This window comes from Pinus tabuliformis, chromosome 8 (genome assembly GCF_031772625.1).
Source record: "Pinus tabuliformis cultivar Carrire ecotype Pingquan chromosome 8, CPIR1, whole genome shotgun sequence".
Taxonomy (NCBI): domain Eukaryota; kingdom Viridiplantae; phylum Streptophyta; class Pinopsida; order Pinales; family Pinaceae; genus Pinus; species Pinus tabuliformis.
The window spans coordinates 1,855,970,086-1,855,987,549 of NC_142294.1; the positions used below are offsets into that span (position 1 = coordinate 1,855,970,086).

The 17,464-nt window shown below is 36.9% G+C and overlaps 1 non-coding gene across 1 annotated transcript; it reads left to right on the forward strand.

Annotated features, from left to right (window-relative positions):
* The first annotated feature begins 14,617 nt into the window (after positions 1 to 14,617).
* Positions 14,618 to 14,689, forward strand: TRNAP-UGG (transfer RNA proline (anticodon UGG)). The gene has a single exon. It is a non-coding gene; the product is annotated as a tRNA-Pro (tRNA).
* Positions 14,690 to 17,464: the final 2,775 nt, after the last annotated feature.

Sequence of the window (17,464 nt, forward strand, 5' to 3'; positions counted from 1 at the left end):
GATTCTCCACCCTCCCTTTTACAACTCCTCCATTAAACCCTTCCATTTCCCCACTGTGTACACTGCTTCCACAAGTTTCATTTTCTGCAGATCAACTGCCCATTTGCTACAGCTTTCCACCAATGTAGGTCCCACTCTCTGCATGCAAACACCAAAAATGTCTGCTAATGAACTCTCTAATTCATTCATCCATCCCTAAATTCACCAGATGTGCAATCTATACTCTTCTTGCACAATCTGTAAGACGCGTTCCCTGCCGTTACCTTCTTCCATTCCACAAAGTCTTCTCCATTTTCAATAACCTCAGCCTGATCTCTACTCTCTTCTGCGAGATTATTGATTGCTTCAACTGCCTGTTGCATAGTTGTGATATCTGTGGACTCGACTAGGGTCAAGGATTCCAATAGACTACCTGCAACTTTACTCAGCAAGCTATCGGTTTCTTGATCAGACTCTTCAACCAAATCCACGAATTCATGTGCCGGAAAGTATGCTTTTAAAGAACTTTACCCCAGTGGGAGACCGTCAGAATCTTGAAGGGTTCTAGCTGCTGGCACCAGTCCAGACGCAATTCCTTAATCACCGGAGCTAAAGTGTCAGCTAGAGTATTAATGCCAGCTACAGATAATAATGACATTAATTGGCCGTTGCCATCAGTTCCTCGCTGAGCAAAGCCACCGCATATAGCACTAGCATTATTTGTCAGGTCCCCTCAGTCAGGTCCGACTTCCTGAGATAAAGACGAGGAAAAAGAAATCCACGTGTCAATTTTTTTCATGGGTTGGAACAACGAAAATAGAACGAAGAGATTGGCTGGGCTGAACAATTTTTGCCCAACCAACTCGATACAGAAAACGCATTTCCGTGTAATTATTTATTTTGAAATTTTCATTCCCATAGTTTTGGTTTCAAAATAATAGTTGCATGACCTCCCATACCACCTAATCGTGTGGAAGGACAACGAAATTATTTCTGACCCTTTTCTTCTTTCTAAACCATGCATTGCATGGGATCCATACCCCACCGATACGGCGAATTTTTCCCTCGAAAATTAATGTCATTCTCAAGCCTACGAAATGACATATTCCTTTCTTGAGCAGGTGGAAATCGCGCGTGGTACTGACCTTTCTAAAAGCTCTACTGAAAAATACAGCTCAGAGATTCGTGCATGGAACGAGAATGGTCGGGTAAACTGGATACCTGGATTGACTAGCAAAGGAGGAATTGTAATTCTCAAAAGTCGTAATTTGTTGGGAATTTGGTCTAGTGGTATGATTCTCGCTTTGGGTGCGAGAGTTCCCGAGTTCGATTCTGGAATGCCCCTAAATTCATTTTCTTTTTGGAATTTGATCAAAGAATTATTTTTTTTGTCCTCCTCCTTTTTCTTGAATTTGATCAAAGAATTTATTTTTTTTGTCCTCCTCCTTTTTCTTCTTGGGTTACAGAGGCCTGTTTTTAAAAGAGAACGAAAGTGTGAAGCCACAATCTGCAGTTCTCCTAAATGATTTTTAAGAAATTTTAATTTGAATTATGAAATATGGAGCAGCTCGTTTTTAAAAGAGGAAGTGTGAAACAAAAGTCTCCAGTTCTCTGAATGATTTTTATGAAAATTTGACTCGAATTTTGAATAATTTCTTGCTCAATAATTTTAATATATTGGTGTTATCTGGAGTTTTGTTAGAGACAGTGATGAGTGGCCAAAATGGACAGTGACATGGTAGATGAACTTTTTTTTTACACTAAATCTCATTTATGAAAGATATTTATTAATTTTAAATATTCATAAATCTGTAGCTCTTTTAAATGGCTTTTACAAAATTTTGATTTGAATTTCATGAAATAAGGTTTTGTTCAATAATTTTACCCTATTATTTGTTTCTAGTGTTGTGTTGAGGTTCAGAGAGCTGAAAATTGACAGTTACATGGTGGATGAGCATTTTTTGTACATCATTTACAAAACTTACATATAGAGAGTGAGAGACTAAAGTCATTCAGACTTTTAGAAATGGGTATTGAAAATGCTATTCATTGACATTAAGTTCTTTCTTTTTAAGGGGAAGCCTATTGGGTACATCTCTTCATTCCGAAGGTGGTATCATTATGGTAAATCAGATTCAATTATTACGTTATTTACCGGAATAGAACAGGAGTGGGAATGATAATGCCACTCATCGTCATTTCCTACCATAAAAGGATCCCATGTCCATGCAATTGAACAGGAAAGGAAAAGCTCAGATTGCAGAGGAAAATCTACACTTCATGGTATGGGGAAGATATTTTTCATAGCAACGTTTCAACTCCCATAAGACCACTGATGATTTCATTATCAAATGCATGTTATATAGACTGTAATTAGCTGGATTGATAGGTTAAAAAAACGTCCTCCTTGGATTCCAATTTGTTCATAAAGGATTGCCATATCTGGTTGAAATTCTCCAAATCAGGGAACTTCTTACCCTGTGTTTTGGGACAAGACAAATATTGAAGCCATCCACTGGACAAAGACAAACCTCTATCTTAATAATTATCTTTTATCTTTAAACATTTTATTCTTATCAAGGACATTTTTTTGGAGATTCATCTACATACTGATCTTGAGTGACAATTTTTTTTTAATTTGAAACTTTGCCATGGACTATGAAAGTTGTCAATCATGCTAGGAAAATCACCTAAAACTTCTAATTGACCTTTACACCCACTCCAAAGATTTTGAACCAAAATTCTCTGAGTTAATACAAATTTGGAACGTGTGACAACTTGTCCTAAACCATTCCATATGCAGACATTTTTTAAGTAGCAATTATCTTCTATTGCCTTTATTGTGACAAAATTGACAAAAAACTTTTTCTTTAAAAAATTTCTGCTGAATTGAGAAAGCAATTTTGAAGTGCGGTATAACCAAACACAGAATCTCTTCTATGTTGTAGACTATGCACATTTGATACACTATCATTTCATGGTTGTCAGTTCGTGGTTTCCCTGATCTGCAAGCAAAATAACTTGCACGAGAAGAGAAACAGGAGATAAATATTACAGATATTGTTTTTTTTATTATTGAGTTCTGTGTTTTTTCATATTTGGTTTTCCTTTTATTACATGGAAGTGCTACCGCTGACGGGATCTCTAAGTCTGAAAGTGTTTCCGCAGCAGAATTCTATGACTTTTCTGAAAGCTCTCCTGAAAATTACAGCTTAGGCATTCTGCATTGAAGACCTTGGCGTGCATGGATGTGCTATGGTCAGGCAGGTTGGATACTTGGATTGGCTTGCGTGGGAGGACATCACTGCACTGCTATTTATTTCCAGAAAGCCACAGTTCATTCCAGGACATTTGGTCTAGATTATGATTCTCACACAGGACATTCGGCCTAGGTTCATGCTTTTCACACAGGGCATTTGGTCTAGTGTTATGATTCTCGCTTAGGGTGCGAGAGGTCCCGACTTCAATTCTCGCAATGCCCCTTTGTTCCATTGATCCAGCTTCTTCTTTAGAGAAGCCTGCTTTTTTGAAGCAGAAATGTAAGATATATAGCTCTCCTGAATGTCATTAATTCAAATTCTTTAGAGAAGCCTGGTTCTGAAACAAGATATGTAGCTCTCCTGAATGTCATTAATTCAAATTCTTTAGAGAAGCCCGGTTTTTGTCAAACAAGATATATAGTTTTTTTCTCAAACAAGATATATAGTTCTCCTAAATTAAAGTATGGTTTGTGAGAAACAAAATTCGTCTTTGTGAAACAAGACAGTAGCTCTCTTAAATGTTATTAATTCAAATTCTTTAGAGAAGCCTGGTTTTTGTGCAACAAGATATGTAGCTCTCTTAAATGTCAATTTCTTTAAAGAAGTCTGGTTTGTGTGAAACAAGTCTATCGCTCTCCTGAATGCTTTTTAAGAAATTTTGATATGAATTATTAAATAAGGTTGGAGCGAGAGTTACCGAATCCAATTCTCGGAATGCGCCTTTGTTTCATAAATTCAATTTCTTTAGAAAACCCTGGTTGGTGTGAAACGAGATCTGTAGCTTTCTTAAATGAAATTTTGATTTGAATTATGGAATACGTTTTTTTTTTAATTAGAAAAGACGGTTTTCAAAAAAGAGTTATAGTGTGAAACAAAAATATGTAGCCAAGTCTTTTTTACTTCCAGAATTTAGGCAGAAAGAATAACCTTCCATTACACAACCACTTAACCTAAACCCAAATAACCCTAATCAGGAAGGATACTTCCCATCAAACCACCACTTGATATAAACCCAATTGAGCATTGACACTTGGGCTATTTAACTGATATTAATTACTCTCAACACACATCATTTCCTAACATAAGAAGGATCCTATGCCCATGAAATGGAACGGGAAAGAGGAGCTCAAATTTCGGAGGAAGATTTACAATTTCCATTCCGGGGAAGATACTTGTCATAGTAGAATTTCAACGCCCATCAAAACACTGATGATTTCGTTATCAAATGCATGTTTTATAGACAATAATTAGTTGCACTGATTAGCCGGATTGATAGGCTAAAAGGACTTTTCCTTTTTGGACTTCAATTTGTTCAGAAAGGATTACCATATTGCTTGAAATTCTCCAATTCAGAGAAATTCATACCTTGGGGTTCAGGATATGATAGGGATTGAAGCCATATGTTTGACAGAGACCAATTTCTATCTTAGCCATTATCTTTAAATGTTTTCTTTCTATCGGGGTATTTTTAGAGATTCCTCTGCATCTTGATGAAGGGTTTTTTGGAATTTTCTTTTCATCATAGATTTGAATGAATCAACTCAAGTGGAGCTCTTGCTCTCCATGATTCACCAAAAGAAAAAAACATCCTTGTGGCATTTTTACACAAAAGTGAGCTTTTGCTCTCCATGATTCACCAGAAATAAAAAAACATCTTTGTGGCATTTTTACAACGTTTTTACACAAAAACATTTTTACATCTAGTTGATGAATCATCCAATGTTTCTTAGTAGCTAAAGCAATCAACATTCTGATGGTATTTAGTTTAGCTACGGGGACAAAGGTTTCTTCATAGTCAATGCCTTCTTTTTGTGAATACCCATTTGCTACCAATCTAGCTTTTAATTTATCTATGGTTCCATCTGCATTAATCTTTGGTTTATACAACCATTTACAACCTATGGTTTGTTTCCCTCTAGGAAGTTCAACCAGCTCTCAAGTGTTGTTCCTGATTATAGATTATATTCTTGTTCCATAGCTATTTTCCATTAACTACAATGATTTGTTGTTACTTCAGAAAAAAGAAATGGTAAGAGATCTTCCTATGTTAAAACAAGTGCATAATGATTGTGATGCTTGTACATTAGGAAAGATGCATAGAGAAGAATTCCCTGTTCAAGTAGAGAAGAAACAAAGAGACATACCTGAATTAGTGCACACAGATTTTTGTGGACCCATGCAAACAAAGTCATTAGGAGGTTTATTTAGAGCAACTTGAGGGGTTTGTCAAAAAAGGGAAAGAACATTTAGTCTGAAGATTAAAGAAAACTCTTCATGGACTAAAGCAAGCACCCAGGTCCTGGTATGAAAAGATTGATTCTTTTTTACTGCAACTTGGCTACAACAGAAGTAAAAACGACCTTAATCTGTATACCATGCAAGATGAAAAGGGGTGCATAGTGTTGATTTCTTTGTATGTAGATGATTTAATTATTACAGGTGATGCTATTGCTCTAATTAAAGAAATCAAGCAACAAATGTCACAAGTGTTTGAAATGAAAGACCTTGGTCAATTAAGATACTATTTGGGTCTTGAGATCTGGAGAGATTCAGGACAAACATTTTTGTCCTAGTGTAAGTATGTCAAAGGTGTACTGGAAAGATTCAAGATGGATCAGTGTAAGCCTGCAGCAGTACCACTATAGCAAAACATCAAACTGCGGAGTGAGGATGGCTCTAAAGAGGCAGATGCGGCACTTTATAGACAACTGGTTGGGAGCCTAATCTACCTGACCACTACTAGAACAAATTTGGCTTATGTAGTTTGTGGGCTAAGTCAATACATGTCCAAGCCACTTGAAATTCATTGGAATGCAGTGAAATGTGTTTTGAGGTATCTACAAGGTACTGTAGACTATGGTATTATTTATACTGATTCCTTTGATGTTAGATTGACAGGATTTACAGATTCAGACTGGGCTGGAAATGTAGATGACTGCAGATCCATAACAGGCTATGCATTCAGTATTGGATCCGAGGTGATTACATGGAGCAGCAAGAAACAAAACACAGTTTCCTTGTCTTTAGTGGAAGCAAAGTATCAAGCCATGTGCGCAGCAACATGTGAGGCAGTTTGGTTGCGGAGACTTCTCCAAGATGTCAGGGAAGAACAAAAAGATGCAACAACAATCAGATGTGACAACCAAAGTTCAATCAAACTTGCTAATAATCCGATGTTTCACAAGAACACTAAACACATTGATACACAATTCCACTTTGTTAGGGAGAAAGTGCAATCAAAAGAAATCCATTTGGTATATTGTAATACATGTGATAATGTTGCAGACATTTTCACTAAGCCTCTTGGCAGGATTAAGTTTGAAATGTTTAGGGAGATGTTAGGCATATTTGTGAACCCCTTCTCCATTAAGGGGGAGTGTTAGAGATAATGGAGAATATCTTAGAATAGTGAGTTGGTTCACGAGACCTCAGGATAGGAATTAGTTTCTATTTCTTAGGTTATGGTTCTAACTTCCCTAAATCTATGATTGCTATATAATGTGTGATGTACATGGACAATGTAGAGTGTTCTGTAGAGCCAGACTCTCCTGGTTCAGACTCTCTTTCGTAGAGCTGACTAGTGGGTTCTTTTTTATTAATTCCAACATCACTTTTTAACATTATTTGTTTCTAGTGTTGCGTTGAGGTTCAGAGACTGCTGAAAATTGGCAGTTACATGGTGGATGAGCATTTTTTGTACATCATTTACAAAACTTACATATAGAGAGTGAGAGGCTAGAGTCACTCAGACTTTAAAAAGGGGTATTTAAAATGCTATTCATTGACATTAAGTTCTTTCTTTTTAAGGGGAAGCCTATTGGGTACATCTCTTCGTTCCGAAGATGGTATCCTTATGGTAAATCAAATTCAGTTATTATGTTATTTACTGGAATAGAACAAGAGTGGGAATGGTAATGGTAATGCCACTCATTGTCACTTCCTACCATAAGAAAGATCCCTTGTCCATGCAATTGAACAGGAAAGGAAAAGCTCAAATTGCAGAGGAAGATCTACACTTCATGGCCTAGGGAAGATACTTTTCAGATAGCGGTTTCAACTCCCATAAGACCACTGATGATTTCATTATCAAATGCATGTTATATAGAGTGTAATTAGCTGGATTGATAGGTTAAAAAACTTCCTCCTTGGATTCCAAATTGTTTAGAAAGGATTATTATATTGGATTGAAATTGTACTTAGCTGGATTGATGGGTTAAAAAGCTTCCTCATTGGATTCCAATTTGTTTAGAAAGAATTATTACATTTAATTGAAATTCTCCAAATTAGGGAACTTCTCGTTAGAAATTAGAGAGAACCTCATTGTGCATACAACAAATCACACATCTCATTTTTTTATTGGTCATAGTAGTTACATATATAGGATATGGATCACAAACTTTGTGTTGGAAGTAATGCTACCATGTTATGTGTAGTTGTCATTGTGAGTCCCTAGGCGTCACTCTAGAAATTGTTATTCTATGTAATGATTTGGAGTCATGATTCCCATATATTTGTACCTATGGCGATCAATAAAAATATCAAATATGTGATTTGTGTTGTGTCATCACTCTCTCTGCTCTTTTATTTTCTAACCTAGTATCAGAGCGGGTACTAGCATGACTCCCTTAATGTGAGATAGCCTTAATTTTATTGCTTTACAAGTAGATTAGTAAATTAGGTTAGGGGATTGTGTTGTGCAAACCATTTATTGTTAATAAACTTTGTTTTATTTGTGTATGTAATAGTAGATGTCACTGGGGCAATGAATTTGTATACAACAATTTTTTTTTAGAGTCGAACGGTAGAAAAATTGTGTGTCGCTGCAATACTTTTCATGGAGCTGTAGAGCCTGTGGAACGTGGTGCTACCGAGCATTGCTCTGAAGTATTTCCATATTGTTTACTTTTCTCACCATTGCACTGTGCAAATTTGTTGGTCACAAGGGCATTCTACATCGCAAAAGCCACGCATTTGTAATGAAATGGACCTCTAGATTACCTGACCGCGCAATAAGGGTGACGGAGCATCTCTACTATGCATACAAGATGATATGCATCATGGCGTTGAACATGGATCTGAAGCCTTATATTCCTAATTTCAGGCTCGCCTTCCAGCATTTCAGCGTTCATCTCGGGGGTCGAAGAGTGATCAATGGAATCAGGATGAACCTGCAGCTTAGTGATTATGACTTAGAGCCCCTCACATGGTGTTGCATCGCTTCGGGAACATTTATGTCTGTAGGATCTGGTATGAAGCGGCTTACATCAAAAGCCACGCTTGCATTGTCGTCGAACTCATTGTTGTTGCTCGACTTGATGGACGTCGCTAGGAATTGGGTGTTTATGGATGGATCCACATCCTGCATGGAATCGAAGTTACTTAGCCGATATTTGATGAGGAGCCTGCTGGGTAAACGGTTTTTTGGGAGTACTCTACCCAGGCAGAGGAATTGCCCGGTTTTCATTGCCGCCTTGAAAAACCTCCTGCTCCGGCCGCCAGCAATTCCTCCGCCCTCCACCACCCTCCACGAGCTTCGCCCAGCTCCGCCACCCTCCGCATTAAAGTCAACGTCTGACAGGAATTGCGAAGTCCATCGCCGTCTTGCCGCCGGGAGTTAATGCACCTTCCCAATTCGAATTCCGAAATAACTACGGGCTGCTCCCTGGCCAATTCGACCCGGCACTCCCCTGCAGCTCACCTGGTCACCAGAACAAGGCGCATTACTCACTCCGGGCTCGACTCGGTGCCTGCAGCTCACCAGAACAAGGCGGAAAACTCACTCCCGGGCTCTGCAGCTCACCACCCAGGCGACAAACAGGCAGGTTCATTCATCAAACCCAATCCTCTAGTGATATGGTAGTCTAGTTGTTTTTGGTAGTGGAAGCAAATGATACTTACCTGGTCGAGCAGTGGTGTGGCGACCAAAGAAATTGCAAAATCTGGGCTCAAATACAGGCAAAGTGAAGCCGCGATTGAGGTTGACTACATTAAAGTAGACCCATGGTGAAAGAATCTATGTTCTTGCTCTATGCTTGAATCTCCTTGTCTGTCAAATGTATTCTCATCTGCGTAACTACTGCTTACAGTGTGCCTGGGTAGACTACTCCCATGGAAAGAAGTGAAAAGCATAGTCTATCGTAGCATAAAATTCATTAATGAAGATTTCAAGCAAAACGCAAACTTCATTTATGAAGATTTCAAGCAAAACCCAAACTTGAAACCTGCAACTTCAATGGAACCACCTGTAATTGACAAATCCTTTGCTTCGGTTTGTTTGATGGAGCCAGCCAGGGAAACCTTGTGCCATGTGGGGCTGGTGGAGTTCTTTTCATTTCTGATGATCTTTCTTACTCTCGAAATCAGAATGGGTAGAGGAACAAACATCTTTGCAGAACTACAAGTTATTCTCAATCTTCTGAAGCGGGCTTCAGTAAACGGCATTGGCAGACTCCAAGTTTTTGAGGACTTTAAACTTGTTGCATGGTTGAAAGGGAATTACAGGTTGCAGAACTCATCCCTGAGGCCTTTACTTGAACGGACTGTCCTCACTACACGTTAATTCTTAGAGGCAACCACATTAGGAGGTCAATGCTGAAGCAGACTCTCTCTAAACAGGCTGTTGCTGGTTCCATTGGCTCTCTGCTAGTAGATGAAGACACGGGGGTCAATGCCCCTAATGATCTCTAGTTTTACTTTTTCCATTGGCTGCTCTGTTTTTTCAGGATATGATTGTTATCATTTTTGATGATAATGTGGAAGACTTGAAGTCGACACTTGTTACTATCAAGACAGGGTCTATTTATGCATTTATTTCAGAACTATTGGGAGGTTTTTGTAAAGGCTTCAAAATATGTTCAAAGTTTTAAGGGCACAGTCCCTTATTTGAATATGTAGGTTGCCATTTGATCATTTGAATATGTATGTTGCCATTTGATCATAGGGTAGTCTATGAAGGACAAGTTTTGCTATCCTTTACTAGTAGCCTTTTGTTCTTTATATGAGTAGTCGATGGCCTTTTGGGGGTGGCAACTACTATATCCTCTTGAAATAAAGTTATGATTTTACCTTCCAAGAAAATCAAAGGTCTGACAAACTTTTAACTTAGTTGACTCAAATGTGTAAATAAGCAATTATATGACTGTATGATTACCAAAGCCTACTAGTAAATCTTGCTTCTTTTGCTCAAGGATATGGTTATATTATTGATAAACCAAAACCGAAAGAACTAGGCTATTTATCAGAGATTAGAATGGTTTATGGTGACTGAGCAGATGTCTATTCCAGAGTCCAGACAAAAGAAGGGTAGAACAAAAGAAATGCTATGGCAGGTTCTTCTATTGAGCATATTAAGAAATGCTATGGTAGGTTCTTCTATTCAGCGAGAATATGTAAATATAATAGGAAATGAACATGATATCATGGCATGTTTTGTAAAGAAACTTTAGGTGTACATTCCAAAATCCATAAGGAAAAAATACATAGTATTGAGCAAATAGCATAAAACGATTTTACTGAGTCCTTTGAACATACAACAAACCTATGGGAAATCTGTTTTAAAATATCATAGGTATGCTAAATCTGTTCTATAAATACCGTAGCTTTGAAATTTCTTTTTTTATCCATCTAAGCTTGTTCATACAAGGTTATGATAAAATGGTAATCGTTATGATAACCTTGTGTGTAATGGAATTACTTAATATTTATGATGATGATGATTGTTAATATCTACTAAAGACCAACTTCGGTCTATCCTGGTAAAGAATTTCTTAGTTTGCTTTAGAACTTTATTTCTATACTCTGAAAAATAGGCCTCATCCTTCTTTTTCTCTAATAAACCTCATGTGATGCTGAGGAATCTCATGAGATGTTTGAGATACAAAGGAAACCCTAAATTAATTTACAATGAAGACAGGAATTTGTGAAACCATTACGTTACCCTGCTCCTCCAACGAACAATGATCTGGGGGCTTTCCAGGGTTTGATCCATTATAATCAACATACAAGCTCCATCAGAGTTGCGGGGGAGCCCCCCGCCCCTCCCCCCTTCGAACCTGCTCCCAATCCACGCTCCGGGCAGGAGCGGATCGGGGCGCGCTCCCGATAAAAAAATTTGCGCTCCCTGCCAAAATCGAGAGCGATATCGGGAGCGTTGCTGTCGTCCCTCCCAGAGCGAAAATGATCGCTCCCGAGCATTAAATTTTTGCTCCGGGAGTGTTCCGCGAGGAAAAAAAATCCTGGACGCGAAAAAAATTTAATTTTTTAAAAAAAATTATGTTTTAAAATCACATTGGGGCAAAAAAAATTTCATTATCATTTGAATGAGTTGAGTAGAAGCTGGAGAGCAAGAGCAAAGGAGCGAGGAGAAGCGACGATCAAGGAGCAAGCCTGCAAAGAGGTTAGTAACTTAGTAATTTAGTATTTTAAACCTTAGTTAGGTAGTAATTTAGTTTAGTTAGTTTAATTTAGTTTAGTTTAGTTTATTAATTTTATTTAGTAAAAAATCATGAATCTAAATTAAATTAATTAATCTAAATAAATTAAATTAATTTTTTCATTCATATTCCCATTCCCATTAAATTTTGCAGATTCAGAAGCCTACAAATATCAAACAACATGGACTTGGCTATATTTCTTGGCATTTTCCTCTTCTTGATCCCTTTTATGGTTATTATGGCGCTGGAGAATAGGAAATGGAGGGGCCAAAATGAAGAGGGGGATGAAGAAGCTGGAGAAAGTGGATTTGATGAAAACCCGATGAGGAGGAGCTGGAGGAGGGTGAACATGACTCTCAAAAAACTAAACAAGACCAAACCCCATTGTGGAAATATGTTAACAGGCTTGAAGCAGGGAGAGGGGGTGGAACCACTAAATTTCATTGCCCCCATTGCAACAATAATTATACAGGTTCATACACCCGTGCCAGAAAACACCTCTGCCAAATAGAGCCAAATACATAAAGGAAGAGGAGGAAGGCCAATACAAATCTAAAAAATTAAGGGGTTTCTTTGAACCAAGCTCACAATCACAAGCACAAAGAACTCCTTCAGCGTCCTCCCAAGGTAGTGGATATGGAGGCACAAGGTCATCAACTTTAAGGCGTAGAACCATATCAGATTTCCTTGATGAGGGGTGTAAGAATGATGTGGATTCACAGGTTTACAGGTTTCTCTGTGCATGTGGGATACCATTCAATGTTCTTCGCTCACCTTATTGGCACGAAATGGTTTCTGCCATAAATGATGCCCCTAAAGGATACAAGAGCCCTGGGTATGACAAGGCAAGAACCGTTGGACTTGATCATGAAAAGGCAAAAATATCACATTCTTTGAATAGAATGACAAGTTCTTGGACTGACCATGGGGTGTCCATTGTATCTGATGGATGGACAAATGTAAAAGGCAAGCCATTGATAAGTGTTCTTGTTATGTTTGTTAGTGGTGCCATCTTTTTAACTGCACATGATTACTCAAACAAGTTCAGGACCGCCATCAACATTGCAGAAGCATTACTTGAAGCAATTGACCGTATTGGGCCATACAATGTCATCCAAGTCATCACTGATAATGCTCCTAATTGTAAGGCAGCGGGAGCAATTATTGAAGATAAATACCCCAACATATTTTGGTTTGGATGTTTGGTTCACACATTGAACCTTTTGATGCATGATGTTGTCAAGAACAAAAATGCACAATACAAATGGATTGGTGATTTGTACAAGAAAGACAAACAAATGATAAAATTTATTACAAATCATAGCAATACCCATGGCCTTTTCCGCAGTCACTCGAGATTGGAGTTGTTGAAGATTGCGAAGACCAGATTTGGTAGCTATTACCTCACCTTCAGGCGCCTTTTCAAGGTAAGAGAGTCATTGGCTAGCATGGTATCAAGTCCACATTGGCAGGTATTAAAGGAAAGGGCTACAAACGCAGCTGACAAGAGAGGTTTTGAACTGGTGGAGGAGGCTGCTCTTGATGGTCAGTTTTGGACAAGTGTGAGGCAAGTATTGGATTTCACTAAGCCCATTTATCACATGATTCAGTTTGCAGATACAGACAAACCAGTGATTGGCGAGGTGTATGAGCAGATGGATACCATGTTGGGGCAAATAAAAGATATTGTTCATAACAGAGATCTCGACTTATACAAATTGATTCACGATTGTGTGTGTGAACGGTGGAATAGACTTAATCTTCCACTACATTGCTTGGCGTATATCCTTACGCCAAAATACTACTCTACATCTTGGTTGGGCCAACCTGCACCAGGGGGTGGGATTAGGACCAAACCCCATTTAGATGAAGAGGTAACTAGTGGATATTTGCGAGCATTAGAAAATTTGATATCTGACAGGGAGAAATGTGCAGCTGTGCGCTTTGAAATAGGCAAATACTTCAGTGGCACTGGTTTGTTTGGTAACTTCCATGCAATGGAAGAAAGAGATAGATTTGATTCTCTCACATGGTGGGAAACATATGGTGGCCAAGAAATTTTGCACTGAAGAAATTCATATGAATAATCTGCATAGTACTTAAATACAATGGCTTTATTAGTTGTCTTTATACATAGAAACTAAACCTATATTTCTTTGGTAAATCATATGAATAATCCGCATAGTACTTAAATACAATGGCTTTATGAGTTGTCTTTATACATAGAAAGTAAACCTATAATTCTTTGGTAAATCTCTCTGTAAGATTTTGAGCCAATTTTTTTTGAGTTAATACAAATTTGGAACGTGTTACAACTTGTCCTAAACCATTCCATAGGGAGATATTTTCTAAGCAGCAATTATCTTTTCTTGCCTTTATTTTAGACAAAATTGGCAAACAAGTTTTCTTCAAAAAATTTCTGCTGAATTGAGAAAGCAATTTGAAGTACGGTATACGCAAACATCGAATATCTTCTATGTTGTCGACCATGCACATTTAATACACTATCATTTCACGGTAGTAAGTTCGTGGTTTCCCTGATCTGCAAGCAAAGTAACTTGCAAGAGAAGAGAAACAGGAGATAAATATTACAAATATCATTTTCTTATTATTGAGTTCTTTGTTATTTCATATTTGCTTTTCTTTTTATTACATGGAAGTGGATCCCCTGAAGGGATCTCTAAGTCTGAAAGTGTTTCCGCGCCAGAATTCTATGACTTTTCTGAAAGCTCTCCTGAAAATTACAGCTTAAGGATTCTGCATTGAAGACCTTGGCGTGCATGGATGTGCTATGGTCGGGCAGGTTGGATACTTGGATTGGCTTGCGAGGGAGGGCATCACTGCACTGCTATTTATTTCCAGAAAGCCACAGTTCATTTCATGACATTTGGTCTAGATTATGATTCTCACACAGGACATTCGGCCTAGGTGCGCAATTTTTTCACAGGGCATTTGGTCTAGTGGTATGATTCTCGCTTTGGGTGCGAGAGGTCCCGAGTTCAATTCTCGGAATGCCCCCGTGTTCCCTTGATCCAGGTTCTTCTTTAGAGAAGCCTGGTTTTTTTTGAAGCAAGATATGTAGCTCTCCTGAATGTCATTAAAGATATGTACCTCTGCTGAATGTCATTAATTCAAATTCTTTAGAGAAGCCTAGTTTCTGAAACGAGATATGTACCTCTGCTGAATGTCATTAATTCAAATTCTTTAGAGAAGCCTAGTTTCTGAAACGAGATATGTACCTCTCCTGAATGTCATTAATTCAAATTGTTTAGAGAAGCCCTGTTTTTCTTTGTTCCATTGATCCAGGTTCTTCTTTAGAGATGCTTGCTTTTTCGAAGCAAGATATGTAGCTCTTCTGAATGTCGTTATTCAAATTCTTTAGAGAAGCCTGGTTTTTTCTCAAACAAGATATATAGTTCTCCTAAATTAATGTATGGTTTGTGTGAAACAAAATTCGTCTTTGTGAAACAAGATATGTAGCTCTCCTAAATGTCAATTTCTTTAAAGAAGTCTGGTTTGTGTGAAACAAGTCTGTCGCTCGCCTGAATGCTTTTTAAGAGATTTTGATATGAATTATTAAATAAGGTTGGAGCGAGAGTTACCGAGTCCAATTCTCGGAATGCGCCTTTGTTTCATAAATTCAATTTCTTTAGAAAACCCTGGTTGGTGTGAAACAGGATCGGTAGCTTTCTTGAATGAAATTTTGATTTGAATTATGGAATACGTTTGAATTAGAAAATCAAAAAAGAGGTATAGTGTGAAACAAAAGAATGTAGCCAAGTTTTTTTACTTCCAGAATTTAGGTATAAAGAATAACATTCCATTACACAGCCACTCAACCTAGACCCAAATAACCCTAATCAGGAAGGATACACTTCATCAGACCACCACTTGATCTAAACCCAACTGACCATTGACACCTGGTTATTTCACTGATATTAATTACTCTCAGCACACATCATTTCCTAACATGAGAAGTAATTGATTTTAAAAGAAGTACTGGTGCTGCTCAGGTTCGAACTGGGGACCTTCAGCGTGTAAGACCACAGCACCGAAAGATGCCGTTTGAGAAGACCGATGATGTTATTATCTCCTGATGAATGGCTCAGTTATATTCATAATTTAAGCACGCCAACGAGTATGATTTGGATTTCAATATCTTCATCGCTTAACATAAATGTTGGAGTTAAAGACCAACCGATCTGGAAGGAGAAGATGGTTCTCTTAATTAGCTTGTTAAATTGTTTCACATTCGTCTGGATTTATTTAACTCCGATTTATCGTATGCGTGGGGAGGATCGTATGTGAGAGGATCACTCCCTAAAGCAATTTTTTTAATACAAAATATTATTAATTAAGTAATTATATTATAAATTAATTATATTTAATATATTTATTTTTTAATTAATAATATTTATTATTTAATAATATTTTTCTTAATTAATGTAACCAAGAGTGACATGATGAGCATTGTTGTAATGGGTTTGTGCTTATAAATATTTTTGTATTGGTTTAGTGGCTTTTGAATTCTTAAGTGAGAGTATACTTGTGGGTTGGCTTGGTACCATCAACCTCACTCTAGCCTTAGGGTTGAGAATGGTACTAATATAAGGCTCTCCCTCGTCAAGCACGGTTGAGAATGGTACTAATAGAAAGCTCTCCTTCGTCAAGCACCCAATTTATTTAGAAAAGATTATTGTATTGCTTCAAAATCTCCAAATTTGAACCTTGAGTTTCAGGATACAATGGAAATTGAAGCCATCAATTGACAAATGCCAACCTTCATCTTAGTTAAACCAACTGCTCTTCCAATTCTAGGTGGAATAGACATGTCATGTATATATACATGTAATGATAACCAATTAAAATATACTAGCAGTTACCCCAAAAGGTGCAAAGATACACCGAAGGATTAGAATATTGGCAAGATTATTTCCCAAAGAATAGAGCCAAAAATAAGTTCATAATTAAATTGTAAAAATCTAAATCAAGTACATAATTTCAAAAAAAAACTTTTAATGACATAAATAATCATATATTTTTATTTATAAAATATAAATCACTGAATAAATTTAATTACATTCAACATAAAGATGACAAACAAATATTCATTTTTACTAAAATTTTAAATGCACATAAACTTTATAATAAAAAACTCTAAACTCCACATTTAATCTTTGACTACTAATAATATTATGGAAGATCCAATGGAGGGTAAATCTTGTTATCCACCTCATAATTGTTCATAATTATATTAAAATTTTAGAACATGCCTATTATATTAACTAAACTTACTCAATAATATGTGTAATATGTGGTGTGTTTATACTCAATGTAGATGCATCTTCACTCCAAATTTGTTATGTATTGAGATATTGTTACTTACTCAATAATATGTGTAATATGTATAGTTTGTTAATAATCAATATAAATACATCTTCACTCCAGATTTGTTAGATTTGTTGTGTATAGAGATATTGTTCTAAATGCAAATTACATTGAAACCCATTAAATTTTTCAAAATATAAACAATTTTTAAAATGTTATTAAAAATATATATATGTAACTTTATAAACTTGATCTTTTTTTTCATAATAAGTTCATAAATTAAATATATATATATTAATTTCCAAATTTAAATATATTATGTAGCTATAAACAAATTATTTATAAATAGTGACATAGGAAAAAAAATGAATGAGCCCACTTTGTATATATATAAAAGTTCCTAGTAACAAACATTGCTTAATTAGAGAAGAATAACTGGGAAAAAAATGGATGACACAAGTCTTG